Raw genomic sequence first — 14,311 nt, 5'->3', positions numbered from 1 at the left:
ACTCTCCACAGGTTCATCATGTCGAAATCAAAGCAAAAGACCTCGTCTCATTTCTCTATATAAATCCTGAAATCTTTGAATCACGTGACAAATTCAGTGCTTTCATCAGAAGTACACATATATAATAAAAGCTTCCAAACTACTTTATACCACAAGAAAATCAAAATTCTTCTTAGTCAGTCCCTCAGGATAGAGCTCTTGCTTTCACTCTGGCACAAGCTGCAGATTCTGCCACTTGCCAGGCAGGTGTTGTTTAAAGAGTTGGATAGAGGGGTTGTTTAGATGTTTGTGTGCTCCCTTCATGATCTTGGCTTCACCTCCACATTGCTCCGAAGTATCTCAATGTATTTGGTGCCTTCCCAAATGAGTCTTATCCATTTTAGTTGCTCATAAGCCAGGCTTTCCCATGAGGCAGTGGTTATCTTTGACCTCTTCAGGGATGCTTTGAGCACATTCCTAGAGTGGTTCTGCTGTCCTGGGAGTCTCCAGCTGTGACCAAGTTCAGGGTAGAGCAATTACTTCGGGAATCTGAAGTCAGGTATGTGAATCCCATGACCCACCCAGTGTAGCTGGATTTGAACGATGAGCATTTTGATGCTGAAAGTGTTCGCTTGGAAGAGGCTATTGGACTGCCTTTCGTGCCATCAGATTTTTGTAGGATCTTGCAACGGCACTGCTGGTCGTACTTCTCCAGTTATTCAAGGTGCCTGCACTAGTTTATCCAAGTCTTTGAAAGGCCTGGTAAACCATGACCTTAATCTCAGGTAGAGGTCCTGGTCCTCAATTACACTTGCTCAGTTGGCTGAAACCTAAACTGGCAGAGTCTGCCTTCGTCGAGAGGAAGTTCACAAGATAGAGAAAATGTATCTGACAAAGCGTCATGTGGACTTGAAACATTAGCTCTTTTCTCTCCCTACAGATGTTGCCAGACCTTCTGAGATTTTCCAGCATTTTCTCTTTGGTTTCAGATCCCAGCATCCGCAGTAATTTGCTTTTATTAAGCTGCCTCTCGAGATCCCTTTGGTTCGGAACAAGAAAGGTAACTTGGTTTCAGCTCCTCTCCAGGTTAAAGCGGCTTTCAGCTTGTACTACCACGAGCTGTAGGAGTTGAAGCTTCCTCCAAACACTTCAGATATGAAGAGTTTTCGAGATGGTTACACATTCCGACCATAGGAGGAAGGCAGAAAGCAGGAATGTATTGAGTGGCTGCAATCTGGCAACGACCCCAGTTCTGACTGCTTCCCAACCAAATTTTATAAAAAGGTTCTCAGATCGCAAGAGGTGTTGTGCATTTCGGGGACTGTTTTTAAAAGGGAGATTTGCCAGCCTTGAGAAGCTCATGGTCAAATTCTGTTTGCCTGGCACCAACCTTTTTTTTTTTGAATTGGAGATTTCTCATTTAAGTTTTTTTCTACTTTCCCTATGAACCCACCCTCCTCTTTGTTGGAGAGGGTCCTGGCTTTGGCACAACAGGACAGACATGCATGGCATTATTCTTTCTTCAGATTCTGCCCCTTTGGATGTAGTAAAGGAGAACTGGGTAAAGGAGCCGGGCCCTGTACTTAGTGATCATGCTTGGAGAGAAGCGTCTACAGGGTGAATTCCACTTCAAAAGAGAAAATACATTTATTTATTCATGGAATTTGGGCGTGTCTGGAAAGGCTTGCAATTGTAGCCCATTCCTAATTGCCTTTGAACCGAATGGCTTGAGGCGCCATTTCAGAAGGTAGTTAAGAGCCAACCACTTTACTGTGGGCCTGGAGTCACATATAGGCCAGACGAGGGAAGAATGACATATTTCCGTCCCTAAAGAACATTAGTGAACCAGATGGGTTTTTAATGACAACCAATGAGATGTTTATCATTACTGATACTAGGTTTCAATTCCATAATTACTAATACAATTTAAATTCCAGCAGCTGCCATGATGGGATTTGTACCCATGTTCTCCAGACATTAGATTGAACTATAGATTACTAACTTTTATTACGATCCCAGACTAGATCCCAATAATTGCTAGGATACCAGACAGTAACCTAAATATTTTATTTATTTTATAAGACTGAGAGGAAAGGATACTTCACTCCAGGAGTAATTTAATGTACAAATAAGGATATGCTATATTAAAACCAACTTTATTACCAAATCAGTATTACTAACTTTATCATAAAGACAAATAGCTTTTAATAACCAGTTAAACAAGGCTCATCAATACACTGAAACAATCTTAACTGCTATCTTCATCTCCACTCAAACAAAACCCATCTCAGGTCACAATCCGCTTTTAAATACAGTTGGCCAACGCAGGAATACTTTCTGTAAGAGGTCTTCGATAAACCACTTTAAGACAGATCCCTCAGAGACCAGCTGCAGATTCGTGCCAGAGTCAAACTACTGGTTAATCTGTAGCAGAGACTGCTATCCTATTCACAGATAGATCTTTAACTGAAGTGCATTGAGAGCACAACTTCGAGTCTGTTTGCTTGCCAATCGCAAAACTAAACTTTTTTTAAACTGCAGCCTCAACACCTGACAGCTTCAGCCCTTGGCTCCTCCCATTAATTAAATCATCTTTCTAAAACTAAGCACAACGTTTCTAATAATCTACTCCCCAGGGAACCTCTTAATATAAACAAAAGTCCATTAGCCCAACTTCAGAAAACACTAACCATAACTGGAATGAATTATGATCTTACTTTTACGATGCTTTGATTGCACCTCTGTCTCCAAAAAGTTTATGACTGTTTTAAAACTGTGACTTTTAAAAACATGACTGCAGCAGTCACATACTAACCCAGGCTTTTAATCCTTACGGCACCTAATACTATGTATTTGAAATTCTTACATTCATCAGTCGAATGACATTACCACTACCCCACCATCTCCACATTTTCCAAGGTCATGCCATTGATCTGAATAATGAAGGTTATTGCTGTGGCAGCTGATTGGAAGAGGACCTTCGTTTTTTGGGTGCTTTAAAGTTAAAGGCTCATTTTTCCATATGCTTTGGAAGTGTCACCGACAATGACCTTTAGCTCAGTTTCTCAGTGAATTTACATCCAAGTATCATCTGCATACTGAAACTCTATGATTGAGGTGGCTGAATGGCAACTAAGATGTAATCAAGTGATTGAAAATGTCCTGTAAAGATATTAACCCAAACTAATTTTTTTCCCCACAAGTTAGCAGCCTTAATTTCTGGATAACAGCTGACTAGTTCAGTTATTCTGCTAATATTATTTATATCGGATCAGACAAAACAGACATAATTTGCTGTTAAGAAACTAAAAATGAGATGTTGTGTGGCAGTTTTTTGTTTAACGGGAGATTATAGATAATGTACAATACATTTGTAACTACATGCAAGTTATGAAACAGAAAAGGAGAATTGTGTTGCATATGCGTACAGGCTCAAAGTGGAAAATAGTGTTCACCACTAGTTTTACACATGATTAAATGAACTTGAGAATAAATTAGCATTAGGAATAATCAGTCTCCATGGGAATGCTTATAGTCATTGCCCTTTTGCTCTTTGTTCAATGGCAAGCTGAAAATGTTCCAATAGCACTGTATCACTATTCGGATGTGACTTTCGCAGAGTAACATCCAAGATGAACCATCAAATTAGGCCAACCTTGACCATCCTTACTTTGATAGTATGAGGAATTTAACTGAATTACCAGTTGAAGCTGAAGTTACTTTCACACCACATCCAAGTGATAACCAATCCCAACACAAGGATGGCATGTAGCTGGCTGCAGCTCAAAAGTAAACTTGCCAAGAATCACAAAGGATGGCAGCCAAGACAACCAGCTGCACAAAACTCATGCCAACAACATCAGCTTCAGATGTGAACATTGTGACAATAAAATGAAGTACCAGCGTTTGGAAGCATGTATTAAATAAAGGGTCTACAAACACTATTTTGAAAAGCTGTAATTTAGACTGCAGAGAATAATATAATAGGAGACGAATCAGCTCATTGTACCAATGTCACCTCTTTAATAGCACAAGTCAATGGAATCTAGATCTTAGGAATACAGCAGGACATTTCAGCAATTTGGAGTTCCAACATGCTAAGCCTTTCAGCAATGGTTCGCACATCTTTCATACACTAAGCCACGAGAGACTGAACAAAGGAAACAAACTTAAGTCGTTTTCCCCCAACCTCTATTAGTGATTTTACAGCAATACTGACTGGCCTGGGAAAAGGTCACTCCAGCCCTTGACTGGTGGTTGCCATGCAGGACAGTGACCCAAGTGATAAAGACTGAAAGAATCAAACCAAAGAGAAAGGAAAGATAAAAGATTGCCATAAATTTATTTCATCAAACTTTATACTGTATATTTAAATTTGACTTGAAGAAAATTATATTGCAAAGCATCTAATCAGATCCTCAGGATGTCGGAAGTGCTTCACAACCAATTATTAATTTGAATTGCAGTAGCCAAAGACAACAACCAATTTTCATGCACAAAACTATAAATGAAATGAAAGCCCAACATGAATTTTTGGTGGCGCTGGTGGGGGAGCAAGATTGGCCAGGGCACCAGGATGAGAATTCCTTATTTTATTCCCCCAAAACAGCGTCATGGGAACTACCAGTGCAGATCAGGTTACAAATTAAAATCTTGCCCAAATTACAGATTCACTGACAATGCAGAAATTTCTCAGCATTTCATTGAATCGGCAACCTAGATAAAAGGGCTCATGTCCTTGACAAGAATACTGCCAGATAACATTTTGATTATGTTTTAGGAATTATGGAACTGCTCAGCCAAGTGCTCTGCTGCGCAGCATTGTGCAATTTAAAAACTGTAGCCGCATTGTTAAGCAGCAAAAACTGTATTCCTGTTGCTCTGGCAAAATGCTTAGAGGGTTTTCTTGTTTTGATTAATAAGGGGATCAGGGGTTATGGGGAGAAGGCAGGAGAATGGGGATGAGAAAATATCAGCCATGATTGAATGGCGGAGCAGACTCGATGGGCCAAGTGGCCTAATTCTGCTCCTATGTCTTATGGTCTTATTCAACATGTTGAGTAAGGCTTCGGTTTAGCATCAATTTCATTTTTTTTTAAAAAATATTTTATTGAAAATTTTTGGCCAACCATCACAGTACATTGTGCATCCTGTACACAGTAATATCACAATATAAATAACAATGGCCAGTTTTATAAACAAGAAATAAATAATATATAAACAAAAACAAAACTAAATGGCAACTGCCTTGTCCCAGATAAATATTCTCCAAAAATATGTTTTAACCGTCCAATATACAATTATCTATAACAACAACCTATACATATTATACTTATATATTAACATCCCTGAGAATCCCTCTGGTTCCTCCCCCCCCCCCCCGGGTTGCTGCTGCTGTCTTCTTCTTTTCCATTCCCTCTATCTTTCTGTGAGGTATTCGACGAACGATTGCCACCGCCTGGTGAACCCTTGAGCCGATCCCCTTAGGACGAACTTAATCCGTTCCAGCTTTATAAACCCTGCCATGTCATTTATCCAGGTCTCCACACCCGGGGGCTTGGCTTCCTTCCACATCAACAGTATCCTGCGCCGGGCTACTAGGGACGCAAAGGCCAAAACATCAGCCTCTTTCGCCTCCTGCACTCCCGGCTCTTCTGCAACCCCGAATATAGCCAACCCCAGCTTGGTTCGACCTGGACCCCCACCACCTTCGAAAGCACTTTTGTCACCCCCACCCAAAATCCCTGTAGTGCCAGACATGACCAGAACATGTGGGTGTGATTCACTGGGCTTCTCGAGCATCTCGCACACCGATCCTCTATTCCAAAAAATTGTCCAGTCATATGCGCCCTGTGTAACACCTTAAATTGTATCAGGCTTAGCCTGGCACACGAGGACGATGAGTTTACCCTACTTAGGGCATCAGCCCACAGCCCCTCCTCAATCTCCTCCCCCAGCTCTTCTTCCCATTTCCCTTTCAGCTCATCCACCATAATCTCCCCCTCGTCCCTCATTTCCCTATATATGTCTGATACCTTACCGTCCCCCACCCATGTCTTTGAGATCATTCTTTCCTGCACCTCCTGCGTCGGGAGCTGCGGGAATTCCCTCACCTGTTGCCTCGCAAAAGCCCTCAGTTGCATATACCGGAAGGCATTCCCTTGGGGCAACCCATATTTTTCAGCCAGCGCTCCCAGACTTGCAAACGTCCCATCTACAAACAGATCTCTCAATTGTGTTACTCCTGCTCTTTGCCATGTTCCAAATCCCCCATCCATTCTCCCCGGAGCAAACCTATGATTATTTCTTATCGGGGACCACACCGAGGCTCCCGTCTTTCCCCTATGCCGTCTCCATTGCCCCCAAATTTTCAGAGTAGCCACCACCACCGGGCTTGTGGTGTATTTCTTTGGTGAGAACGGCAACGGTGCCGTCACCATGGCTTGTAGGCAAGTCCCCCTACAGGACGTCTTCTCCAATCTCTTCCACGCCGCTCCCTCCTCTTCTCCCATCCACTTACATACCATTGAGATGTTGGCGGCCCAGTAGTACTCACTCGGGCTCGGTAGCGCCAGCCCCCCCCTATCCCTACTACGCTGCAAAAATCCCTTCCTCACTCTCCGGGTCTTCCCGGCCCACACAAAACTCATGATACTCTTCTCAATCCTTTTGAAAAAAGCCTTCGTGATCACCACCGGGAGGCACTGAAACACAAAGAGGAATCTCGGGAGGACCACCATTTTAACCGCTTGTACCCTCCCTGCCAGTGACAGGGATACCATGTCCCATCTCTTGAAGTCCTCCTCCATCTGTTCCACCAACCGCGTTAAGTTTAACCTATGCAATGTACCCCAATTCTTGGCTATCTGGATCCCCAAGTAGCGCAAGTCCCTTGTTACCTTCCTCAGCGGTAAGTCCTCTATTTCTCTGCTCTGCTCCCCTGGATGCACCACAAACAGCTCACTTTTCCCCATGTTCAGCTTATATCCTGAAAATTCTCCAAACTCCCCAAGTATCCGCATTATCTCTGGCATCCCCTCCGCCGGGTCCGCTACATACACCAATAAATCGTCCGCGTAAAGAGATACCCGGTGTTCCTCTCCTCCCGAGTACTCCCCTCCACTTCCTGGAACCCCTCAATGCTATTGCCAGGGGCTCAATCGCCAGTGCAAACAATAATGGGGACAGAGGACATCCCTGCCTCGTCCCTCTATGGAGCCGAAAATACGCAGGCCCCCGTCCATTCGTGACCACGCTCGCCATCGGGGCCCTATACAGCAGCTGTACCCATCTAATATACTCATCTCCAAAGCCAAATCTCCTCAACACCTCCCACAAATAATCCCACTCCACTCTATCAAATGATCAAATGCTTTCTCGGCATCCATCGCCACCACTATCTCCGCTTCCCCCTCTGGTGGGGGCATCATCATTACCCCTAGCAGCCTCCGTATATTCGTATTCAGCTGTTTCCCCTTCACAAACCCAGTTTGGTCCTCATGGACTACCCCCGGGACACAATCCTCTATCCTCATTGCCATTACCTTGGCCAGAATCTTGGCGTCTACATTTAGGAGGGAAATAGGTCTATAGGACCCGCATTGCAGCGGGTCTTTTTCCTTCTTTAGGAGAAGCGATATCGTTGCCTCCGACATAGTCGGGGGCAGCTGTCCCCTTTCCTTCGCCTCATTAAAGGTTCTCATCAGTATCGGGGCAAGCAAGTCCACATATTTCCTATAAAATTCGACTGGAAATCCATCCGGTCCCGGAGCCTTCCCCGCCTGCATACTCCTAATTCCTTTCACTACTTCCTCTATCTCGATCTGTGCTCCCAGTCCCACCCTCTCCTGCTCCTCCACCTTAGGAAATTCCAGCCGGTCCAGGAAGCACATCATTCTCTCCTTCCCATCCGGGGGCCGAACTTCGTATAATCTTTTATAGAATGCCTTGAACACTCCATTCACTCTCTCCGCTCCCCGCTCTATCTCTCCTTCCTCATCCCTCACTCCCCCTATTTCCCTCGCTGCTCCCCTTTTCCTCAATTGATGGGCCAGCAACCTGCTCGCCTTCTCCCCATACTCATACTGTACACCCTGTACCTTCCTCCACTGTGCTTCTGCAGTACCCGTTGTCAGCAAGTCAAATTCTACGTGTAACCTTTGCCTTTCCCTGTACAGTCCCTCCTCCGGTGCCTCCGCATATTGCCTGTCCACCCTCAGAAGTTCTTGCAGCAACCGCTCCCGTTCCCTACTCTCCTGCTTTCCTTTATGTGCCCTGATTGATATCAGCTCCCCTCTAACCACTGCCTTCAGCGCCTCCCAGACCACTCCCACCTGGACCTCCCCGTTATCATTGAGTTCCAAGTATTTTTCAATGCACCCCCTCACCCTTAGACACACCCCTTCATCTGCCATTAGTCCCATGTCCATTCTCCAGGGTGGACGCCCTTTTGTTTCCTCCCCTATCTCCAAGTCTACCCAATGTGGAGCGTGATCCGAAATGGCTATAGCCGTATACTCCGTCCCCCTCACCTTCGGGATCAACGCCCTTTCCAAGACAAAAAAAGTCTATTCGCGAATAAACTTTGTGGACATGGGAGAAAAACGAAAACTCCTTACTCCTAGGTCTGCTAAATCTCCACGGGTCTACTCCTCCCATCTGCTCCATAAAATCTTTAAGCACCTTGGCTACAGCCGGCCTCCTTCCAGTCCTGGATCTCGACCTGTCCAGCCCTGGCTCCAGCACCGTATTAAAATCTCCCCCCATTACCAACTTTCCCACCTCTAGGTCCGGGATGCGTCCTAGCATGCGCCTCATAAAATTGGCATCATCCCAGTTCGGGGCATATACGTTTACCAAGACCACCGCCTCCCCCTGTAATTTGCCACTCACCATCACGTATCTGCCCCCGCTATCCGTCACTATGGTCTTTGCCTCAAACATAACCCGCTTCCCCACTAGTATTGCCACCCCCCTGTTTTTCGCATCTAGCCCCGAATGAAACACCTGCCCCACCCATCCTTTGCGTAGTCTAACCTGGTCTATAAGTTTCAAGTGCGTCTCTTGTAACATAAGAAACTTAAGGCAGACGTGGTTAAGGTGTGCGAGTACTCGTGCCCTCTTTATCGGCCCGTTCAGCCCTCTCACATTCCACGTGACCAACCGGGTTGGGGGGCTTTTTACCCCCCCCCCCCCCTTGTCGATTAGCCATCCCCTTTTTCCAGCTCCTCACCCGGTTCCCACGCAGCTGTCCCCCCCCCAGGCGGCGCCCCGCCGCCCACCCCACCCCATTCCGGCTCCCCCCTCTCCCCAGCAGCAGCAACCCAGTAACTCCCCCCTCCCACCACCCCCGCTAGATCCCCCACTAGCGTAGTTACACCCCCCCCCCCCATGTTGCTCCCAGAAGTCAGCAAACTCTGGCCGACCTTGGCTTCCCCCCGTGACCTCGGCTCGCACCGTGCGACGCCCCTCCTTCCTGTGTCCCTATTCCCGCCATGATTATCATAGCACGGGAACAAAGCCCGCGCTTCCCTTTTGGCCCCGCCCCCCATGGCCAACGCCCCATCTCCTCCACCTCCCTTCCTCCCTCCACCACCACCTGTGGAAGAGAGAAAAGTTACCGCATCGCAGGATTAATAACATAAGACTCATCTTTCCCCCCCTTTTTCCCCCCCATACTCGCCCCACCACCTTGTTTCAAACGTTCTTTTTTAGTAACCCGCTTATTCCAGTTTTTCTTCCACAATAAAAGTCCACGCCTCATCCGCCGTCTCAAAGTAGTGGTGCCTCCCTTGATATGTGACCCACAGTCTTGCCGGTTGTAGCATTCCAAATTTTATCTTCTTTTTGTGAAGCACCGCCTTGGCCCGATTAAAGCTCGCCCTCCTTCTCGCCACCTCCGCACTCCAGTCTTGATATACGCGGATCACCGCGTTCTCCCACCTACTGCTCCGAGTTTTCTTTGCCCATCTAAGGACCATCTCTTTGTCCTTAAAACGGAGGAATCTCACCACTATGGCTCTATGAATCTCTCCTGCTCTCGGTCCTCGCGCCATCACTCGGTATGCTCCTCCACCTCCAGCGGACCCGCCGGGGCCTCCGCTCCCATTAACGAGTGCAGCATCGTGCTCACATATGCCCCGACGTCTGCTCCTTCTACACCTTCAGGAAGTCCAAGAATCCTTAAATTATTCCTCCTCGTGTTATTCTCCAGCACCTCCAATCTTTCCACACATCGTTTATGGTGTGCCTCGTGCATCTCCGTCTTCACCACCAGGCCCTGTATATCGTCCTCATTCTCGGCAGCCTTTGCCTTCACGACCCGAAGCTCCCGCTCCTGGGTCTTTTGCTCATCCTTTAGCCCTTCGATCGCCTGTAATATCGGGGCCAACAGCTCCTTCTTCATCTCCTTTTTAAGCTCTTCCACGCAGCGTTTCAAAAACTCGTGTTGTTCAGGGCCCCATATTAAACTGCCACCTTCCGACGCCATCTTGGTTTTTGCTTGCCTTCCTTGCCGCTGCTCTAAAGGATCCACTACAATCCGGCCACTTTCCTCTCCTTTTTCCATCCGTATCCAGGGGGGATTCCCTTCTGGTTTACCGCACAGTGCTTTTAGCCGTTAAAATTGCCGTTGGGGCTCTTATTAAGAGCCCAAAAGTCCGTTCCACCGGGAGCTGCCGAAACGTGCGACTCAGCTGGTCATCGCCGCACCCGGAAGTCTCAATTCCATTCTTGATCACATCTCTGCCTCAGCACCTTGAATGGCTGGAAATGTTAAGTTTCAGCAATAACATTTAAAATCAAACTGCTGTAAATGCTGATTAACATTTTCAATTATTCTAGTCTAAAACTTCTAGTCTGCCAGGTAAGTAGCTATTGTCCAAGATTGTTCAAGTTTGTAATTTCATCATCCACCAAAGAGAAAATGCTGGAAAATCGCAGCAGGCCCGACAGCATCTGTGGGGAGAAAAGAGCTAATGTTTCGAGTCCAGATGACCCTTTGTCAAAGCTAAAAGGCAGAGAAAATGGGAAATATTTATACTGTGGAGTGAAAGCGAAAGATGAGTCATAGCCACAGATACCAAGGGAAAAGAGTGCTAATAGCCACAGAAACCATGGGATAGAGTGCTAATGGCAGTCCCCAGAGAGAACAAAAGGTATGAAAGGCCAAACAGCAGAGAAACTATCAGAGGGTAAACTGTGACAGATGGAGATATGGGGGGGGGGGGGGGGAAGCAAAGGAGAGAAAGGGTAAGGAAAGGTGGATAAGATGGGGGGTGGGTAAATATATATAAAGAAAGACAAGAAAGAAAGAAATGGTAAAAGACAGTTAAAATAGAAAGGGATGAAAACAAATGGGTCGAGGTGGGATAGAGCTAATGATCTGAAGTTGCTGAATTTGATGTTGAGACCAGAAGGCCGTAGCGTGCCTCACCGGAAGATGAGAAGATGTTCCTCCAGTTTGCGTTGAGCTTCACTAGACCACTGCAGCAGGCAAAGGACAGACATGTGGCCATGGGAGCAGGGTCTTGTATTAAAATGGCAAGCAACGGGAAGGTCAGGGTCCTGATTGCGCACAGACCGAAGGTGCTCAGCAAAGCGATCACCCAGTCTGCGTTTTGTCTCTCCGATATAGAGGAGATCACATTTGGAGCAGCAAATGCAATAGACCAGATTAAAGGAGGTGCAAGTGAAACACTGCTTAACCTGGAATGAGTGTTTTGGGCCTGGGATGTTAAGCACGGAAGAGGTAAATGGGCAGGTGTAACACCTTCTGCGATTGCATCGGAAGATGCCATGAGTGATGGTAGACGAGCTCGGTATGGCCGAGGACTGGACTAGATTATCTCGGAGGGAACGGTCTCTGCGGAATGCTGACAGAGGGAGTGAAGGGAAGAGGTGTTTTATCCAGTTTGTAATTTCATCATATTGCTGAAATAAGGATTGATATTACACTAATAATCGGCAGCAGTATACACATAATATTAACTCTCAATACCAGAAACAATTAAAACAATTATGAATGGAACCTTTTAAATTCTCCGCACCATAATCACTTTTGCGTCTTTAAAAAAAATAAAAATTCACATTAATTCTCATCCTCATCTGATTTAACCCAGATTCCGTTTCTTATTTTTCAACTTAAAAAAGACAAGCCTTAATATCTTTTACATTCCATCTTGCCATTCCCATTAGCTATTCAGAGGTGTGCTGAAAATCTTTGCAAAAAGAGAACTGATTGCTGATTCAAAGGTCATTGATATGCCCAGGTTAATATAGGGACACCAAAACAAGAAGAAGTTCTGTTGACAAGTAAATCTGGTGACAACTCCAATCCCTGATGGAGCAAACTTGGCTGCAGCATTGTAGGCATACAAGTTTCTATTTCAGCAGTGTGTATTTAGATAATCCGAGACTGTTAATGGTGGCTGAAAGGAGTTGAAGTGTGACCCTGTAAGGGAACTAAATTGCAGCAAAGGTAGCAATTAAACCAGCATGCCTCAGCAATCGTACAATTACAACTTTGCTAATTCATCGCTGTCATTTCAATCACATTTAAGCCTCTTGTGTATCCACACACCCATGAGCTTTTCAATACTCACTCTTAATAGTATATTTTAAGAAAAGTTTAAGAAAAACTTGTAAAGTTAATCACATTTTTGTGCAGCCATTAAGTCCAAGGGATGGACCCACCATCGATGGTTAACTAGAAAGGTTAAAGATACCGGGCTACCGGGCAGCACGGTAGCATTGTGGATAGCACAATTGCTTCACAGCTCCAGGGTCCCAGGTTCGATTCCGGCTTGGGTCACTGTCTGTGCGGAGTCTGCACATCCTCCTAGTGTGTGCGTGGGTTTCTTCCGGGTGCTCCGGTTTCCTCCCACAGTCCAAAGATGTGCAGGTTAGGTGGATTGGCCATGATAAATTGCCCTTAGTGTCCAAAATTGCCCTCAGTGTTGGGTGGGGTTATTGGGTTATGGGGGTAGGGTGGAGGTGTGGACCTTGGGTAGGGTGCTCGTTCCAAGAGCCGGTGCAGACTCGATGGGCCGAATGGCCTCCTTCTGCACTGTAAATTCTATGATAATCTATGATAATATCAAACTTTAAAAAAAATATAGTTATGCAAAGACAGGTGACACATCAAAAGATTGAACAGAATATAAGGAACAGCAAAGGATGATTAAAAGATTAGCAAGGAGGGACAAATTGGAGTACGTGAGAGAAATATAAAAACATAGTAAATGTTTATAAATATTTTTTTTTAATTAAGAAAGCGAGTGTTGGTCCCATAGAAAGGGAGTCTGGAGAATTGATAATGGAAAACAAAGCGATGGCTGATGAATTGAACAGCCATTTTGCATCATTCTTCACTATAGAGGATGATAAAATTATAAAGTTTTTGCATAGTCCTGGAAGCCTGGAACAATCTGAACTGACCAATTGGATGAAAGTTTTCACCATTTCTGTGCCAGACACAGAATGCTCATTACAAGTCATTGTTTAGTCTCTGAAGACTAAATACATAATTCCTTCATAGGGTATGGCTACCTCACCCATCTCGATTTGTCCTTGAAACCGCTGCAGCGCATGTGGTGTAGGTACACCCACCATGCTATTAGGAAGGAAAATTGAAGAATTTTGGAATTAAAAATAGTGATCAGAATGAAAGTAATGCGTGTTTCTTGGACTTCAGTGAATTGGGACCGAAAAGCAAGGCCCTTGCACCCTAACTCTCCTGACTCATTCACGAGTTATGAAGATACTTTGATGAGGAATATCATCACTAACCACTTGGCTTATTACATAACTCATTAGAAATTTAAGAAACACAGGCAGAAAAAGTTACAGATTTGTTCCATGAATCAGTAACTTCCCCTTTCTTGTGGAACAAAAAAAAATGCCCAGGTAGTCAAGCTGTGTTTGTTGAACATAAAGGCTCCTCTTACAAAGGTAAAACAATGGATAAATTGTGCAGACATCAGACATGTCCTAACCTTGTAATGCACACTGACATTCAAGAGATCCAGATAACAATCTGACTACTGTGCATTTTTTTTTTTTTTAATTTAGGTTTGAAGTGATCGCAACACCTTTGAATACACCGCCAAGAAAGACACTTTAGGATTTGGTTCAAATTTTACAAGTTTTCCTGTTGAATGCCATTAATTACATCAGAATTTTCAGTGCCACAGCCAACTGGAGCTGTTGTAACAATTTACAAGTAGGACTTCAGTCATGTGACAGTAGTCTTTGAATACAGGATGCTGCTATGCCAAGGCAGGCTGACATAATACCAGCTGACAGAAAGCATTTTACTGTATTGTATTACCAC

At 45.1% G+C, this 14,311-nt stretch overlaps 1 protein-coding gene across 9 annotated transcripts in view; it reads right to left on the bottom strand.

Moving 5' to 3' along the window:
- LOC140399227 (rap guanine nucleotide exchange factor 1-like) overlaps nt 1-14,311 on the bottom strand; it is a 208,737-nt gene that overhangs the window by 90,829 nt on the left and 103,597 nt on the right. The gene's annotated exons all lie outside the window — the stretch shown is intronic.

The sequence above is a fragment of the Scyliorhinus torazame genome, chromosome 22 (genome assembly GCF_047496885.1).
Source record: "Scyliorhinus torazame isolate Kashiwa2021f chromosome 22, sScyTor2.1, whole genome shotgun sequence".
NCBI lineage: Eukaryota > Metazoa > Chordata > Chondrichthyes > Carcharhiniformes > Scyliorhinidae > Scyliorhinus > Scyliorhinus torazame.
The sequence above is the reverse complement of the archived record's forward strand: the minus strand, read 5'-3'. Positions and strand labels throughout refer to the sequence as shown.